The following is a 19848-nucleotide window of genomic DNA, read 5'->3' as shown; positions in this document are numbered from 1 at the left end:
CTGTTTGGAATTAGAGAAAAGTCAAAACTATAAAAAGTTTTAGGACTTCTAATTCTCTATAGAACATTTCTTAGTGATGGCTCTCTAAAAATGAGTTCTAAGGTCTCTCTGAGAGCATTCGAAATGGCCAAAGTTGTATTTTCAGCATAAAATTGTAAGAAAAAGCCAAGTGCCCCACTTTGTTGCACTCGAATAACTCAAAAACGAAAGGGATTTGGCTTTTTAGCGTCTCATACACTCCTGTAGAGTTTTCTGCCATCTAAAACTTTTGTCTTTATGTCAAAATCTGATTCTAAACACACGAAAAGATAAATGCTTTGCAAAATAGTCCCTAATAAAGGTTATACCTAAAATGTAGTCACAAACTAGTCAAATATTCTACTTCAAATTCTTTACCCCACCAAAACTATTTATTCCATGAGTCTCATAGACCAAGATGATCATGTATACATAATAAAGTTAAGAATTACTCATCATTAAGCACACCCTATACCAACTCGGATTCTCTTGTATTCACTTATCGATTTATTTATTTCATATCAAAAGAATTTGAAGAAAAATAATAAAAAGAGAGTTTGTGTACTTCCGCAATATATTTGAAGATGTCTTGATTGGTTGGGAATTCATATCTACTCTCAAGAAGTTGTGGAAGAGCTGTTTGTAGATTTGGCAAGCCTCTTAGATCTGTTGTGAGGGGTGCAACCTGCAATAGGTATAACTTCGTACACAATTATAAAAAACTAGTCGTGTGGGTACTTAAAATTTCTAGAACATGTGCAGTCTACAACAACCTGGCGTGTGCGAAGTTGCCAAAATTAGCAGTATGTGGTGAAAGTCGACTCCAAAAATAGGTTACGTTTTACTTTTTTATCAAATTTCGATTTGCATGTCCATCTACACACTTAAATTCTTTCTTTGAGCACACTAACTAATTGAAAACTCAATCTTGAATTTTCACTTAATTTTAACACTTAGAATTTTTACTACTAAAACCTACTTGATTTCATTACTGAAATCTGTAGCATCCAAAACTTAAGATTATCTTTAATCATAACTTGGTTAAACTTAGAGTTATGTTACAAAAAACCTTGCACACACAAATACATAAATTGATAAACAAGAAAATAGAATTGGATCACATAAATAAATTGCAACATAGAGCATGATAGATAATAATCTTCAATAGTAGACATGAGTGAGAGAGAGAAAGAAATATATAGAGTACACCGTCAACACTCTCACACCGAGCACAATCATCCCCCCCCATGCATGAGTATTTAAATGTATTAATTTTGTTTTAGGCCAAAGTGACCTATTTACAAGAAGTGTCCTTCTACAAATATTAAAGAAGGTAATTCAATCTTAGATAAAATAAAACAACTTAATTTTATCTATTTTTAGGCCTGCAAAACTAATGTATGTCAAAAGTACTCCTCTCATGCATTGAATTCTAAAGAAAGTCACAACATAAATATTAGATCGTATAAATGTCTAATTTTGCATACTTTTTTGTTATTTACAGTCTTGTCCAAATACCTCCACTCATTTCAACTTTGCTAAAAATATAATATCGCCATAAATATAATGATGCCAAAATGTGTACCAATATGCACGCCAAAAATGTGTAACCATCATCATGTCGCCCGCACAAGCCCTGCCAACCACTGATCCATTGTTACATACCTCTGAGATTAATCGAGTTATGATTAAAGATAATCCTAAGTTTTGGATGCTACAGATTCCAGTAATAAATTCCAACAGGTTTCTAGTGGTTTTTTAGCAGTAAAGATTCTCAGTGTTAAAATTAAGTAAAAATTTCAGATTGAGTTTAGTTAGCATACTCAAAAGAAGCCTTTAAGTGTGTAGATGGACATGCAAATCAAAATTTTATAAAAAAGTAAAACATGACCTATTTTTAGAGACGACTTTCACATAGAGTAGATTTTAGTAATTTCACCCGCGCGGCGGCAGGTTGTAGACCGTACATATTCCGATAATTTTAAGTATCCATCAAGCTAGTATCTGATAACTGTGCGCGGAGTTACACCTATTGCAGATTACAACCCTGAGAGCAAATTTGAGAGGCTTGCCAAGTCTAGAAGCAGCTCTTCCACAACTTCTGGAGAGTAGACATGGATTCCCAATCAATCAAGACATCAGCAAATATATCGGGGAAGTACACAAACACTCTTTCTATTATTTTTCTTTAAATTCTTTTGAGATTAAATAAATATATTGATAAGCGTGTATATGGGAGAATTTGAGTCGATGTATGGCATGCTTAACCATGGGAATGATGGGAAAACACCACGAGAAGAGAAGAGGGGGGGTTCCCGTAAAGAATCCATAACATTCAGTCAATGTATCCATAACCTTCTGTCAATGTATTTGCATACTAAATACCCTTTTTGTATCCATAACATTTGATCAATGTATCTGCATACTAAATTCCCTTTTTGTTTGATTTTGGACATTTTTTAGAGTAATTCTTTATTACTACGTGTGTCTCTATATCTTTCAATTAATCTTTGAGCTTTTTTTTAATAAGTGGCTAAGTCTCTTGGGAAGGTATTGATGACACCACCTTTCTACCTTACCCTTTAATGAACACAAAAGGTAATCCAAATAACTCTCTTCAATCCCGTTAAGTTGTGTCCACTTTTAGAATGCTTGCATTTGTACTTTTGTATCCCATTTAAGTATTGGACTCACCATTTTGATTGTCCCTTAACTGGATTTTGTTTTCTTGTTCTCATCTATGCAAAGTAGAAGAATCGAGGGTGACTATCCCCTCGCTCATGTCTTCTTGAAATTTTTCTTATGAACTGGATAAGTGTGTGACGAAGGTCCAAACCTTGGGGTTAAGCCGCCTCAAAGGGAAATCTAGTCAATGGTTTCAATCACTAAGATTGATGGCCAATGATGAGATTTAGAAGCTCATAAATTATAGATTTACTTACAAAAATGAAGCATATAGAATGATTTTTATAATTATGCTCCATATTTTTTAACATCTGCTCAATCTAAGGTTTTCTTAAAAAGAATATTTTGGAACCTTACTTTTTAATCTTACACTAAATCATTGTAGTTTTAGGTTTAGTTTTATTTCCATTGCAATTGAGCAGAGATTACATAGCATATTTCACCTATCCTCTTCCCCCAGACAAAGGAAGACTGGCTCCAAGATACATGGTGCCCTAGTTGCATACAGGCTTTCATCATTGCTTGAGTAGTGCATCCTTTTGGGGGCAGCTTCTCCAAGATTTGCTTTCCTATCCACACCTTCACCACTGGTGGTCCAGTCCCCAGGGGGTTTTCTTTGAAGGCTACAAAAGTAAAGGAGGGGTGTTTGACTTTTCGGTACCATCTTCTAGTCTTTGGCCCAAATTTTGGAGAGCTTTGCCTTCACTTCATACCTTGGATACCCCTGCGAGAGGAACGTGCCCCGTTCGATTGAGCATGCACGCGAGAATTAAAAGGTCACGTCGTTCACTCACCTCAAGAGTAGAGTTGTCTCCCTTAGCTATATTGTTAATTGTATTTCTAAGTTGAAGTGGACCTGCAAGGTTTATTGGTTTTCATTGTCTATCGTTCCCACTGCAGCAGCTTTAGCTTTTCTAGGGAGGACAACGATAGCAAACATGATTTTATAACTTATATAAAGAATAATATAGCATGTGAATAATAATGACCAGTCTAATGATGTTTGAGAGGCTTTCCTCTTTTTGGGGGAGGTGGTAAAGAAGTCCCGAGTGACACCAACTTTGGTTGAAACGTGGCGCATGCGTATATAAGGAGACCACAAATTCTATTAGACCGGGAATGTACGCACGATGTGCATGTTACTGGGCGCGAGAGAGACAAGGGCAAAGGTTGTGTTTGAAGCGGAACTAGAATATTAGTCGGATATCAGTCGTGAGACTTCGTGACAAAGTTCGATTGTGCACACCAACCAGTTCATGAGGATCTGCTAGACTTCGGTCTGCAGCCGTCGTCCAGTAAGTCCTCAGTACGAGCACGTTAATCTCTCTGTATGATTTATATACCATACTATTGTATGGTTATATATGTGTATAATTATATCCTAACGCAAGAACATAAATAATAAAGTCACATATATTGAATTTAGTCCAAAATCGATATAGTATAGTTCGCATAATTTATACACTTTCTCCACACAAATTATATCGAGAGAACATTTTATTGGTGGCCATAATATTATATTATATTTATATTTATATAATATTGACAGCAGCACTAGTTGTGTGATGGAATCGCAGGCGTCCTCTCAGGAAAACGGAGGCACTAGTAGTACTGACTAGTCGTAGGCAAGACTAGTAATTGGGAGGCCTGCTGCTAGCGCATTATAAAAGCAAGCAGCGCTGCGCCCCTCTAATACAGCACAGCCAGCCATATCACAATTAAGCCACCCCCTTGGGCTGAGCTACACACAGCGAGCGCAGTACTGTCCGAAATTATAGTAGCCTCTGCCTGCTCTGCTCGTCTCGTCTCCTGCGCTAGCTAGCTCGCCGCCGCCATGCCGATCTCCACCACCAATGGCGCCGCATGCAAAGCCAAATTAGCCAAAGCCCAAGCCGATGGCCCTGCCAGCGTGCTCGCCATGGGCAGCGCCACCCCTCCGCACCTCTTCAAGCAGCACGAGTACCCGGACTTCTACTTCAACGTCACCAACAGCAACCACATGACCGACCTCAAGCAAAAGTTCCAGCGCATTTGTAAGCCCCCTCATATATACTAATATATATAATTGCAATAATACTGTATAATAATAGGCAGGTGAGACGCAACTCCAAGCTAACGTTGCTCTCCTCTGTACGTACGTACTACTGCAGGTGACAGATCAGGCATCCAGAAGAGGCACATGTACCTGAACGAGGAGATTCTGCGGGCCAACCCGAGCATGTGCGACTTCTGGGGCCAGTCCTTGGATGCGAGGCAAGAGCACATGGTGGAGGAGATACCCAGGCTTGGTGGGGAAGCTGCCCTCAAGGCGTTGGAGGAGTGGGGCCGCCCCAAGTCCTGCATCACCCACCTTGTCTTCTGCTCAACGGGCGGCATGGACTTGCCCGGGGCGGACTGGGCTCTCACCAAGCGTCTGGGTTTGCGCCACAATATCAAGAGGCTGATGCTGTACTCGCAGGGCTGCTTTGGTGGAGGCACGGCCCTCCGCATGGCCACGGAGCTGGCCGAGAACAACAAGGGCGCACGCGTGCTAGTGGTCTGCAGTGAGATCACCGTGGTGACCTTTCGTGGGCCTAATGAGACCCATATCGACAGCCTTGTGGGTCAGGCTTTGTTCAGCGACGGTGCCTCCGCCCTCATCGTCGGCTCCGACCCCATCGCTCACGTGGAGAAGCCCTGGTTTCAGGTTCACTGGACCGGCTCCTACATCTTGCCCGACAGTGATGGTGCCATCCAAGGCCACTGGAAGCAAATCGGCCTCACATTCCACCTCCACAAAACCGTTCCACAGCTTGTCTCTCAGAACCTGCCTGCCGTCTTGCAAGATGCCCTGGATAATGTCCATGATGATGATGGCCATGCCCCTAGTCCCAATGACATCTTCTGGATCACGCACCCAGGTGGCCCCGCCATTCTAAACCAAATGGAGCAGGCACTCAAGCTCAAACCCGAGAAACTCGCAGCCACTAGACAAGTGCTCGCTGAATACGGCAACATGTCCAGCGCTTGTGTTTTCTTCATCATGGAGCAGATGCGGCGCAACTCTCTGGAAAAGAAGCTCGCCACTTCTGGCGAGGGCTTCGATTGGGGGGTGCTCGTCAGCTTTGGCCCGGGTGTGACTTGCGAGGCTCTTCTCCTTAAGAGCCTCCCCCTTGCTTAAACTACTCGGCTAGAAGTGAAAATATGAGAGGATTTTACCCTAGGAAGATTCAGGCCAAGGCACCTTCATTCATTCTAGTTTTCCTTAAATAAAGATACAACTAGAAAGGCTATGGCATGTGGGCACTCGTAGAGTTGGTTGGGTCTATTGCAAGATGATGATTAGTAGCGTGTGTGGTTCATCTTCTTGGCATTTCTACGTTCTTTCCGGCCCATGATAACATGTCTTTTTCTTGCCATTTCTACTAAGTCTCTATATGCGTGCCCTCTTATCATATAAGAGACATATTGAATTTCATAATTATAAAATTTCTTGTTTTTAGTATTTACCTCATGGAGATGCTATGAATTTTGTGAAGAAGGATTAATATTATCATGACAAAGAGAGAGAGAAAGAGAGAGAGAGAGAGAGAGAGAGAGAGAGAGAGCATGCCGTGTCACGAGCATCAATATAGAATCCATTTTCCTTCGCTAAAGTCATATTATCTAGGTTGAGATGTCCTAAAATCTTGAGTACACGGCAGTGGCCACTCTCTTGCTTTGAACGCTATTCCTTTGCCATGCTACATCTTATAGTATTTGTAATAACACGCCCAATTAATTTACACTCATCTTTCTCTTATTTCTCTTCTTTCTTCTTTTTCTTTACATTCAGAGAGGAAGAAGAATATAAGATTTTATGTTTCTTCTACCGCGACTTCTCATCAAGAATAAGATAATAAGACAGAAAAAGAACAAGAAAAGAGAAACTTACCAATGGATAAAGAGATATTGTTGGACAATAAACACACTTAGAACCTTATTTTTGAGAAAATAAAGATAAAGCCTAACAAAAAAGATAGAAGCTTAAACCAAAAATATAATTTACTTGATGAGATTGTTTCTTATTGTGTAAATAACTTCAAGTATATAATTGAGAGATGAATGGTGTTGCATAGAGGAATAATTGATACATTTTACAAATTGCTAAAGCCATGTTGGAACAAAAATGTATGCTCATTATTGGGCAAAAGCTTGCAATTATGCTGTGTTTGACTTATGGATGTGATGTTGAAGATATAGAATGATGGAGATCAAGCTGTATAGGTACCAAGAAGAGGGTCACTCATTCAGAGGTTAACTTATGATACCTTTCTATCTCCACATTACGCTTTTATAGTAGCTATATCATAATGGAATGAACTTGAAGCGAGTATCCTTGTCGGCAGATATAGTAGCTTCCTTTAGAAACATTTTTCAATAGGCTTTCAAGGAGAGTGGAACTTCGACAAGCAGTTGAGATTTAGTACTTAAAGAGGCATAATCTTGAGAGCAAGGTAAGATTTTAATGACAAGTTCCATTCCATTCTTTCCTATCTATGAATGAGTAGAGTTTTACATAGGTATAAAGGGGGACTCAAACATAGGTTTACTTGACCAAAGTGTGCTAGTGGTTGGTTAAATCATAGGCTTCTTTAACTATTTGCTTACCTTTTCCATATTGAAGAACAAAGGGCTGGTTCCTCCTCTATACTTGTCATTGTGCTCCTATTTTGAATCTCTGCGCATGATAATGTTTATTTTCTAGTTTCTTTATGGTGCTCCAGTAAAACTTTAACATCTTGAAGATCTTTGTAAATAACTTAACATAAAAGAAAAGCTAGCTTCAAAAAATGCACTTTCTTCACACATGCAAGTGTGGGCTTCCAAAAACATACCTCCCTCTCGCAAACCTATGTGGGCACATTAATCTTGATCAAAACTTTTGCAAGGAAACTTTCGTTTTACCAACCTTGAGAGAATTTATGACATCAACAATTCACTCAATTATAGACACAAAAATTCATGTATTGAAAAAACTTATTTTACATGTGCATCCCCTTTAAAACTTTTTCGTTCTCACTGAGAAAATTTCATCACTTCATGATTTTGCACACTATATATACTACTCATAACATTATCGATTAGACATCTTAGCCAAAACATGCACTTATAAATTATCTATAAAGATTTTGTTTATGCATCATAGCAACGCCCTCTTATACCATGAAGGTGTTTAAGCCTTATTTATCCCAAATATTAAGCATAGGTTAGAATTTATCTTTGTTTCAAACATTCGTTTGGATTTTGTAACATCAAATGAAAGCTTGATCTTGGTAATGGCTATAAAGCAAACACAATGGTTCACACCATTTTATTGGATGTTTTGAAGTGGGGTTGACTACTTGTTTACATCAACAAGGTTCTTTAAAAGGCATGCTTGGTCTTAGGATCATCTAGTGGTGTACAAATCATGCAAAGTGCTACTCTCCCTCAATCTATTGTGCACATTGCTCAATGTTAATGAAACAAGTAATAAGCCTTATAAGGCTTTACAAAATCATGTTTAATATCTAGCCTTGAGATCTTAGCTACCAACCCTTATCACAAAAAACATGTGATTGTCTTCATCGTAGTAGATTATGCTTTGAGCATAGTGTAGTTTTCACAGGTTTAATTAAAAACTAATAATGAAAATAAAAATTAATGGGTAGGAACTTGGGTAAACGAAAGACAAATTGTGTAATGGTTTAAATGCTATTAAACAAGGGAAAGGCTTTTATACCGAATTGATATAACACTAGTGTGGTGGATATGATCAATGAGGGGATGAAGAGACTAATGACTTGATTAATGAACGTGAAATGTGAACACTTTAATAAGAATCAAGCAAAGAACAACCTTTCTTTGCAATTACTTGTATTTATTTACAAAACAAAGGAGTAGCATTCATGTTGTTCAAACATTATTAGTTTTAACTTGATGGAGATGCTATGAATTTTGTGAAAAAGGATATATCATAATATGACAGAGAGAGAGAGCCATGCCACTAGCATCAATATAAAATCCAATTGCCTTCGACAAAGTCATGTTATCTAGGTTGAGAGATCCTAAAACCTTGTGCACACGATGGTGGGCACTCTATTGAATTGAATGATATTCCTTCCCAGTCTATGTCTTGTATTATTTATACTAACATGCCTACTTAATTTACTCTCCACTTCCTCTCCTTTCTTCGTTTTTATTTACATATGGAGAGGAAAACGAATAAAAAGATTTCATTTTTCTTCTACTTCGACTTCTCATCAAACATAAGGTAATATGACAAGGAGAGAAGAACAAAATAAGAATAAGAAAAGAGAAACCTATGTTCTTGTGAACATCTTCGCGCATGCATCCCTCAACTCAGCATAGTTAGAAAAATGGTCATCATCAAATTGCATGAGCCAATCCATTAGAATATCTTCAAAGGTGGTAGCAAATTGATCTCTCTTTAGATCCTTTAAGAGTTCTCTTATTGGCTTATAGACCTTCCATGCCTGCTCAAATGTATTTATGTGGATGTGAGGGTCATTTGACTTTGCACCCTTAATCATCGGGAAGTGATTATTTGTTCAAGTTTTTAGCTATTTTAAACCACACTTCGACCTTTGTGCTTTGTCAAGTCAACACTTCTGTGAGTTTTTAGTGCCACTCATATCCTATTTCATCTAGTTTTCTCAACATTGTATTGAACTGCTTCTCCTCATAAAAACACTCCTAGTTTTGAGTTGTTGATGTCATTATCCTGTGTGCAAGTTGATGATGCCATTGAGAATCTGATTCTAATTCTGAAGTATCATTGGAGGTGCTCTTATCACACAAGTAAAGAATCATGTAATCTCAAACAAACATTCACACAATATAAATCTCTATCAATTAAAGCATCTCATCTCAAGCAATCACAATGTATGTTTCTATCTCAAGATTCTATTATCATTACCATGCTTAACAACATGGTTACTCATAATGATCAAAATCCAACCAATCTAGGGCTTTCTCCGATGCCTGTCCACCACCCAACCTCCACATTGGACATCTCAGCCATCTCGAGTATGTCTCTTTCTTAAGCTCGTCCTCTCTGGGATCTACCACATGGCTTCTAGAGGGCATAAATCTCGTTCTTTGTCTGACGTTCCCTGTCTAAGGACGACCGGCATGCATATCAATCATTCATACACATGCATATCAATCCTTCATTTTAAAAAAAAGCAATCACAAGTCATACTTACCATCTTACACTATTACTAGTCCATAATCTTTTAAGGCATGCATATTCAAATCAATCAAAATCAACTTCAAGTATAAAACAAGCTTTTAATTCAAACAGTCCTTAACTTCTCTTAGTCTTTTAAGTCACACGAGAATCTTTATTTTTAACAAAATCAATTATCATGTTCTAACTAGCGAGATAATCTCTAGTCACTATAGCTAAGTCTTAACTATGCTTATGCATTAGTCCATCCGGCTTATGCGTTAGTCCATCCGGTTTATGCGTTAGTCCATCCAATCAATATAGATAAGATAGTCAATCTGGATGGAAATTTCTAAGGCAAATCCTGACGTTTCTTTCGGAGAGTAATGCCTTCCAATTTATTTAGAATTACACAAAAGTCAAAACTACAAAGTTTTAGGACTTCTAGTTCTATATAAAACATATCTGAGTGATGGTTCTCTAAAAATGAGTTCTAAGGTCTCTTTGAGAGCATTTGAAATGGCCAAAGTTGTGTTTTCAGCATAAAACTATAGAAAACAGCCAAGTGTTCCACTTTGTACTCGAATAACTCAAAAACGAAAGGGATTTGGCTTTCTAGCCTCTCATACGCTCTTGTAGAGTTTTCTGCCGTCTAAACTTTTGTCTTTATGTCAAAATCTAATTCTAACCACACGGAAAGATAAATGCTTTGCAAAACAATTCCTAATAAAAGTTATACCTAAAATTTTATCACACAAACTAGTCAAATACTCTATCTTCTAATTCTTTGCCCCACCAAAACTATTTATTCCATGAGTATCATAGACCAAAGAAATCATGTATAATTAATAAAGTTAAGAATTGCTCATCATCATTAAGCACGCCCTATATCGACTCGGATTTATTTATTTCAGATATCGAAAGAATTTGAAGAAAAATAATAAAAAGAGAGTTTGTGTACTTCCCTGATATATTTGAAGATGTCTTCATTAATTGGGAATCCATGTCTACTCTCAAGAAGTTGTGGAAGGGCTATTTGTCTCTTTATATTCTAATCCTCCATGACATATATGTTTGGGAGGTCGATGTGACTTATGAAACTCCTTCTACATCTACATGAGTTTTAGCAAATTTGTCAAATTTTCAACATGTACTCACTACCTTCATCACTTCTCAAGACTTTGAACTTATAAATAATAATAACATTAGTTTTTTATAAAAAATTTAAATTCAACAAACTTCTTAGAAGCTTCACTATTATGTTTAACGAATTAGATCCATAACGTCCTTGTGCAATCATGAATTGAGGTGATATAATAATGAGATCCACCAATGCTTGGCATTTTTTTTGGTTGGATCCCGTATCTTTTTAAGCCTCAAATAATGAGAAGAAGTTTAGCCTTAATACTTCATTTAACTTCCAACAAACATGGACTGATAATGTTGGATAAGTCCTTGTCTTTGAAGTTAGCTGGTCCTTCTACCTTCATACATTTATATGACCCAATATCTTATGCCATTGCTCAAACTTTGGTAGACTATTGTTCTTTACATAAGAGCACACTTGTTCTTCTTCTTCAGAGGTGGTCTCATACTTCTTCTTCTTCATCTTCTTTTCCTCCTTATTAGAGTCACTATGTGACTAAGATTGTGTCTTGGTTCTTCTTGCCTTTCGTTCCTTTATCAACAAACCTGATGGTGTTCTTAATAAAATCTTCCAAGATCTTTGTAGGATTATATTGTTCCATTTTCTTGATGTCCTTGTCCCTCAGGCCATTGGTAGCAAATCATCTAAGGTTTTGCACCATTGGCGGGTTTTCCACTTTCTGGGCCTTTTCCTTGATTCGGTGTCATCATGGAAAGAGGGAATTTTTATAAGCTAAATTGATATAAAAATGTGACGGTCTCGAATGTAGCCATATCTTAATCGTATAACTTAATCTAAGAAAACATTGAAACTGACTTAATCGTTAGATTTCTACATAGCAATACAATCAAATCAATCCTCTCAAATAGAAAAATTAGCATGCATGCCATATCCAAGATTCTTATCACATAAGTAAAGAATCATGTAATCTCAAACAAACATTCACAGAATATAAATCTCTATCAATTAAAGCATCTTATCTCAATCAATCACAATGTGTTTCTATCTCAAGATTCTATCATCATTACCATGCTTGACAACATGGTTACTCATAATGACCAAAATCCAACCAATCTAGGGCTTTCTCCGATGCCTATCCACCCAACCTCCACACTGGACATCTCGGCCATTCCTGAGTATGCCTCTTTCTAAAACTCGTCCTCTCTGGGTTCTACCACATGGATTCCAAAGGGCATAAATCTCGTTCTCTGTCCGGCGTTCCCTATCTAAGGACGGCCAGCATGCATATCAATCATTCATACACATGCATATAAAAAAAAAGCAATCAGAAGTCATACTTACCATCTTACACTATCTCTAGTCCATAATCTTTTAAGGTATGCATATTTAGATCAATCAAAATAAACTTCAAGTATAAAACAAGCTTTTAATTCGAACAATCCTTAACTTCTCTTGGTCTTTTAAGTCACACAAGAATCTTTTTTTTTACAAAATCAATTATCATGTTCTAACTAGCGAGATAATCTCTAGTCACTATAGCTAAGTCTTAATCTCTAGTCACTATAGCTAAGTCTTAACTATGCCTGCCGTCTTGCAAGATGCCCTGGATAATGTCAATGATGATGATGGCCATGCCCCTAGTCCCAATGACATCTTCTGGATCACGCACCCAGGTGGCCCTGCCATTCTAAACCAAATGGAGCAGGCACTCAAGCTCAAACCCGAGAAACTCGCAGCCACTAGACAAGTGCTCGCTGAATACGGCAACATGTCCAGCGCTTGTGTTTTCTTCATCATGGAGCAGATGCGGCGCAACTCTCTGGAAAAGAAGCTCGCCACTTCTGGCGAGGGCTTCGATTGGGGGGTGCTCGTCAGCTTTGGCCCGAGTGTGACTTGCGAGGCTCTTCTCCTTAAGAGCCTCCCCCTTGCTTAAACTACTCGGCTAGAAGTGAAAATATGAGAGGATTTTACCCTAGGAAGATTCAGGCCAAGGCACCTTCATTCATTCTAGTTTTCCTTAAATAAAGATACAACTAGAAAGGCTATGGCATGTGGGCACTCGTAGAGTTGGTTGGGTCTATTGCAAGATGATGATTAGTAGCGTGTGTGGTTCATCTTCTTGGCATTTCTACGTTCTTTCTGGCCCATGATAACATGTCTTTTTCTTGCCATTTCTCCTAAGTCTCTATATGTGTGCCCTCTTATCATATAAGAGACATATTGAATTTCATAATTATAAAATTTCTTGTTTTTAGTATTTACCTCGTGGAGATGCTATGAATTTTGTGAAGAAGGATTAATATTATCATGACAAAGAGAGAGAGAAAGAGAGAGAGAGAGAGAGAGAGCATGCCGTGTCACGAGCATCAATATAGAATCCATTTTCCTTCGCTAAAGTCATATTATCTAGGTTGAGATGTCCTAAAATCTTGAGCACACGGCAGTGGCCACTCTCTTGCTTTGAACGCTATTCCTTTGCCATGCTACATCTTATAGTATTTGTAATAACATGCCCAATCAATTTACACTCCTCTTTCTCTTATTTCTCTTCTTTCTTCTTTTTCTTTACATTCAGAGAGGAAGAAGAATAGAAGATTTTATGTTTCTTCTACCACGACTTCTCATCAAGAATAAGATAATAAGACAGAAAAAGAACAAGAAAAGAGAAACTTACCAATGGATAAAGAGATATTGCGAGTCCCTGTTGGACAATAAACACACTTAGAACCTTATTTTTGAGAAAATAAAAATAAAACCTAACAGAAAAGATAGGATCTTAAACCCAAAATATAATTTACTTGATGAGATTGTTTCTTATTGTGTAAATAACTTCAAGTATATAATTGAGAGATGAATGGTGTTGCATAAAGGAATAATTGATACATTTTACAAATTGCTAAAGCCATGTTGGAACAAAAATGTATGCTCATTATTGGGCAAAAGCTTGCAATTATGCTGTGTTTGACTTATGGATGTGATGTTGAAGATATAGAATGATGGAGATCAAGCTGTATAGGTACCAAGAAGAGGGTCACTCATTCAGAGGTTAACTTATGATACCTTTCTATCTCCACATTACGCTTTTATAGTAGCTATATCATAATGGAATGAACTTGAAGCGAGTATCCTTGTAGGCAGATATAGTAGCTTCCTTTCGAAACATTTTTCAAAAGGCTTTCAAGGAGAGTGGAGCTTCGACAAGCAGTTCAGATTTGGTACTTAAAGAGGCATAATCTTGAGAGCAAGGTAAGATTTTAATGACAAGTTCCATTCCATTCTTTCCTATCTATGAATGAGTAGAGTTTTACATAGGTTTACTTTACATAGGTATAAAGGGGGACTCAAACATAGGTTTACTTGACTAAAGTGTATATTCTACATTTGAATTTCTTGATTCAAAATCCGTGGGAAAATTTCTCTCTTTATATTGTAATCCTCCATGACATATATATTTGGGAGGTCGATGTGACTTATGAAACTCCTACATCTACATGAGTTTTAACAAACTTGTCAAATTTTCAAGACATGTACTCACTACCTTCAGCACTTCTCAAGACCTTGAACTTATAATTACATTAGTTTTCTACAAATTTTTTAAATTCAACAAACTTCTTAGAAGCTTCACTTTTATGTTTAACATATTAGATTCATAACGTCCTTGTGCAATCATGAATTGAGGTGATATAATAATGAGATCCACCAATGCTTGGCAATTTTTCTTTTTGTTGGATCCCGTATCTTTTTAAGCTTCAAATAATGAGAAAAAGTGTAGCCTTAATACTTCATTTAATTTCCAACAAACATGGACTGATAATGTTGGACAAGTCCTTGTCTTTGAAGTTAGCTAGTCCTTCTACCTTCATACATTTGTGTCTTATGCCATTGCTCAAAGTTTGGTAGACTATTGTTCTTTACATAAGAGCACACTTTGTGCTATAAAATAACATCCAAAACAAACATTATACCATCTTTGTTAGCTTTGCCCAAAACCTTACAATTATTGTTGTGCTCTTACAGCATGCATTCATATGAATTGAGAATAACCTCCAAATTTCTTTCCTCAATCTCACCAACTTACACAATATTTTTTATTATACTTGGTACACACAATACATCATGCAGATATTTCACAACATTATTTCAAAAATCAACTACTATGTCACCTACAAGAGTAGTAGAATGTGTTGTCATATTTTGTGGACACAAATGCAAGAACCTTAATTTATTTCTTATATGAAAACCATACTTCATGAGAATTTATATGGTAAGAACACTTATCATCAAATGGCTCTTCAGTTATAACACTAACCATATGTTGCATTAGAAAGTATGTGTTTGTCACCGTTGTTTTAAGTTGATGATGTATGACTACCTTTATTAAAATTTTCTTCTCGCACATCTCTTTATCTTGATTAAAATTACCTTCTTTCACATATTTTTATCTTGAAAAATAATATTTTATGACATGACCTGGCTTATAATAGTAGTGATACATTGGCCTTTGATTTCAGAAATTTAAAAAACACCTCTTATATCTTGATATGCATAACATGTACCTCATTCTATTGTTGAAATTTTGAAGCTCCCCTTTTCTATCGCATTCTAAAAATCTACTGTTACTTGTTGAATGTTTGAAGCTCACCTTGCCTCTTGAATTCTAAAAACCTTACTTGTTTTGTGATCCTCGGCAATTTCCAAGAATTTTAATGTTGGGTTTGATATGAAGTTTGATTAGCTCTTCCATATGAGTCAGAGCCGCTTCCTTTATTTCTTTTTCCGCTATAATTTTTAAGAAAATGATTTCATTCTGACCATACTAATTATTATAAGACTTTGATGTACCTCCAAGAATGTGTTCTTCTCGGGTCGTCTTTTATAATGAGATCCTTAAAAGTAGGTAACTCTTCTTTCACCATGATAAATGAATAAAACAATTTATATTCACAACAAAAGCTATTCAAGCATGCTTGAAACACAATTCTTTAACATAATTTGAGATAGAAATATTTTAGCTTTTAACATTATTCACGACTCTACTTTCAATTGCATTCTACGTGAATTGGACACACTCTTATACATGTTTGCAAGAATATCCCATAGTTCTTCAATTAAATCACAATGTTCAATGTGAGGTGTGATTACTTGCCTTACATTTTGCTCATCATTGTTTTGTTCTTGAGATTCAAATTCTTGAGCTCCATGTGCTAGTGGTTGGCTAAATCGTAGGCTTCTTTAACTATTTGCTCATCTTTCCCATAATGAAGAACAAAGGGCACGTCCTCCTCTATACTTGTCAGTGTGCTCCTATTTTGAATCTCTGCACATGATAATGTTTGTTGTCTAGTTTCTTTATGGTGCCCCAATAAAACTTTAACATTTTGAAGATCTTTGTAAACAACTTAACATAAAAGAAAAGGCTTCAAAAAATTGACTTTCTTCACACATGCAAGTGTGGACTTCCAAAAACATACCTGCCTCTCGCAAACCTATGTGGGCACATTAAACTTGATCAGAACTTTTGCAAGGAAACTTTAGTGTATTAATGACATCATCAATTCACTCAATTATAGACACAAAAATTCATGCATACAAAAAACTTATTTTACATGTATAGCCCCTTCAAAACTTTTCTGCTGAAAACTTCATCACTTCATGTTTCAAACATTCATTTGGATTTTGTAACATCAAATGAAAGCTTGATCTTGGCAATGGCTATAAAGTAAACACAATGGTTCACACCATTTTGTTGGATGTTTTTAAGTGGGGTTGACTACTTGTTTACATCAACAAGGTTCTTTAAAAGGCATGCTTGGTCTTAGGCACTACAAGAGCTTGAGGGCATACCGACGCTTAAATACCGACGTAAATGTCGAACGTCGGTATGTCCGTCGTAATGTTGAAGGAGTATTGTAGGGCGGGGTTTTTTCAAATTTTCGTGTCCCGACGCGTATACCGACGCCTATACCGACGCATATTCCGACGCGTATACTGACGCACATTCCGTGGCATATACCGACGTATATTCCGACGCATATTCCGTAGCATATACCGGCGCTCGTAAGTTTTTCACAGCCGAGAGCCTATTTTCTGATTTTTTCGCACAGGAGGACGCGTTACAGCTAGAGAAGGTCTCTTTCTCTCCCTCTTCTCTTTCTCTCCCTCTCCTCTTTTTTCCTCTCTCCTCTTTTCTCCTTCTTTCTTCTTTTCTCCTCTTCTCCTTCTCCTAATATGTTCTTGCAATTGCTTTTACTTTTTAATTTAAGAATTAGGATGTTTAGGGTTTTGTGTTTTTTTGGCTCTCTATGCATGTTGAGAGCTCTCTATGTATGCATAGATCTCCTAATGCATGCATAGAGATTTTAGGGTTTTGTATTAGTTCTTTTTCTTGTGTTTAATTTACTAATTAGTTTGTTTAATATTTTGTTTTGCAGCTCTTTCACCTCACCAATCTTTCACCAATCCTCTCCAGCTTTGCAAAAAAGAGGTAGATCCTCTTTCGATTTTTCTTGTTTATGCTATTTTCTATGAATTATTGCATCCCTGTTTTATGGTTTAGGGTTAGTTTTGGGTTCTTGTAAGCTTACACATAGGATTAATTTAATATCTATGCATAAAACCTATCATAAGCTTGCAATCTCTATGCATAGCCTTCTTGCAAGCTTTATGCATAAGCTCTATTCATAGAGCTTGTGAGCTTGTGAAATCTCTATGCATAAGCTCTATGCATAGGCTTTATGCATAGAGTTTGCAAGCTTATAAAATCTCTATGCATAGGTTTCTTACAAGCTTGTAAAATCTCTATGCATAGGTTTCTTACAAGATCTATTATCCATGTAAAACAAGATCATGTTTATTACACCATTGGGTGATGGGATTAAGGGTTAGCATAGTGCATAAGGCTTATAGCATAGAGCTTATGCATAAGTCTTGCATAGAGCGTATGCATAAGACTTATACATAGAGCGTGTGCATAAGACTTATACATATGGCTTATGCATAGAGCTTATGCATATGGCTTATGCATAGAGCGTACGCATAAGGCTTATGCATAGAGCTTATGCATAAGACCTATGCATATGGCTTATGCATAAGACTTATGCATAGAGCGTGTGCATATGGCTTATGCATAGAGCGTGTGCATAAGACTTATGCATATGGCTTATGCATAGAGCGTATGCATAATACTTATGCATAGAGCGTATGCATATGGCTTATGCATAAGACTTATGCATAGAGCGTGTGCATAAGACTTATGCATATGGCTTATGCATAGAGCTTATGCATATGGCTTATGCATAAGACTTATGCATAAGGCTTATGCATAGAGCTTATGCATAAGTCTTGCAGCCTTATTATGCATAAGACTTATGCATAGAGCTTATGCATAAGGCTTATGCATAGAGCGTATGCATATGGCTTATGCATAAGACTTATGCATAGAGCGTGTGCATAAGACTTATGCATATGGCTTATGCATAGAGCTTATGCATATGGCTTATGCATAGAGCATACGCATAAGACTTATGCATAGAGCTTATGCATAAGACTTATGCATAGAGCATGTGCATATGGCTTATGCATAGAGCTTATGCATATGGCTTATGCATAAGACTTATGCATAAGGCTTATACATAGAGCTTATGCATAAGTCTTGTAGCCTTATTATGCAAGCTTCTACTTATACTATGCATTTAGATTATTGCATAAGGCCTTTATAAATAGCTATTTATGAATAGAGATAGCTTCTCTCTCCATCCTTGTTCAAATTCGAGTTAATTTTGTATGGAGAGGAGATAAGCTAATGTATGAGTTATTTTTAAAATCTCCCTCAACGGCTGGGGAAAAGAAGCCCGTTTGACGCTTTTTTAAATATTTGTCAAGTCTCCCTCAACGGCTGGGAAAAAGAAGCCCGTTTGACGCTTTTTTAAATATTTGTCAAGTCTCCCTCAACGGCGGCTGGGGAAAAGAAGTCCGTTTGACGCTTTAAATGTTATTTTTAAAAATCTCCCTCGCGGCTGGGAAAAAGAAGCCCTGTTTTATGGTTTACATAGTGCTTTGTGTAATGCATAATGATTTGTGTTTAATGAGCTGCATATACATGTTATCCTGCTAGATGGAGCCTCTCAATCTTGAAGAGAGAATAGCGTGTCCATGCATGCGATGTAAGTACCAAATCTTTCGAAAACAAAGGATTTGCAACCAGCATGTTCATGACGCTGGCATATTTCCAATGGAGCGCTTGCAAAATTTACGGTTTCAATCCTACAACCAAGCAAGTGTGCAGCTGCATCTTGATAACATTGCGCCTGTGAATTCTCGTCCCCAACAAAGGATGAGGATATCGCAGGAGGGAGTGACAGATGGAGCTCAATTAACAGCACCCGAGGGAATGGAAGAAGGTCAGGAAATGGAAGAAGGTCCAATGGAAGAAATGTTGGATGCCTTCATCGAGCAACAAGAAGCTCTCTTCGAGGAGCATGAACATGAAGATCATCAACCACGACATTCTCAACGGTCAAATTATGAACCAGAGGAAGAGGCTATGTGTAAACTTGCACGCCTTCCATTATACAATGGTGCCAACATATCTGTATTGCGTGCATCTCTTACGATGCTAAATTTGCAGTCAATTTTTGGATGGTCTAATACAAGTGTCACTGAACTATTCAAGTAAGGTCTTTTTTTGGAGATTACACCTACTGTTGAAATGATAAATTATCAACTTGTATTTGAGAAAATCTTAATAGTAACGATCAGATATTGCCATACTTGCAGGCTTTTGAAAGATCAGATATTGCCCCCTGGCAACGAGATGCCTCCATCTCGTGCAGATGCAAAGAAGTTA

General features: G+C 37.2%; 2 pseudogenes; both read left to right on the top strand.

Annotated features, from left to right (window-relative positions):
• Positions 1-4537: 4537 nt before the first annotated feature.
• LOC147640202 (chalcone synthase pseudogene) lies at positions 4538-5966 on the top strand (annotated as a pseudogene).
• Positions 5967-12582: 6616 nt separating this feature from the next.
• LOC147640201 (chalcone synthase pseudogene) lies at positions 12583-12936 on the top strand (annotated as a pseudogene).
• Positions 12937-19848: the final 6912 nt, after the last annotated feature.

The sequence above is a fragment of the Cibotium barometz genome, chromosome 3, assembly GCF_041138505.1.
Source record: "Cibotium barometz isolate CiBa-2024 chromosome 3, ASM4113850v1, whole genome shotgun sequence".
In the NCBI taxonomy this organism is placed as follows: Eukaryota; Viridiplantae; Streptophyta; class Polypodiopsida; order Cyatheales; family Cibotiaceae; genus Cibotium; species Cibotium barometz.
This window is presented reverse-complemented; position numbering and strand designations above follow the sequence as displayed.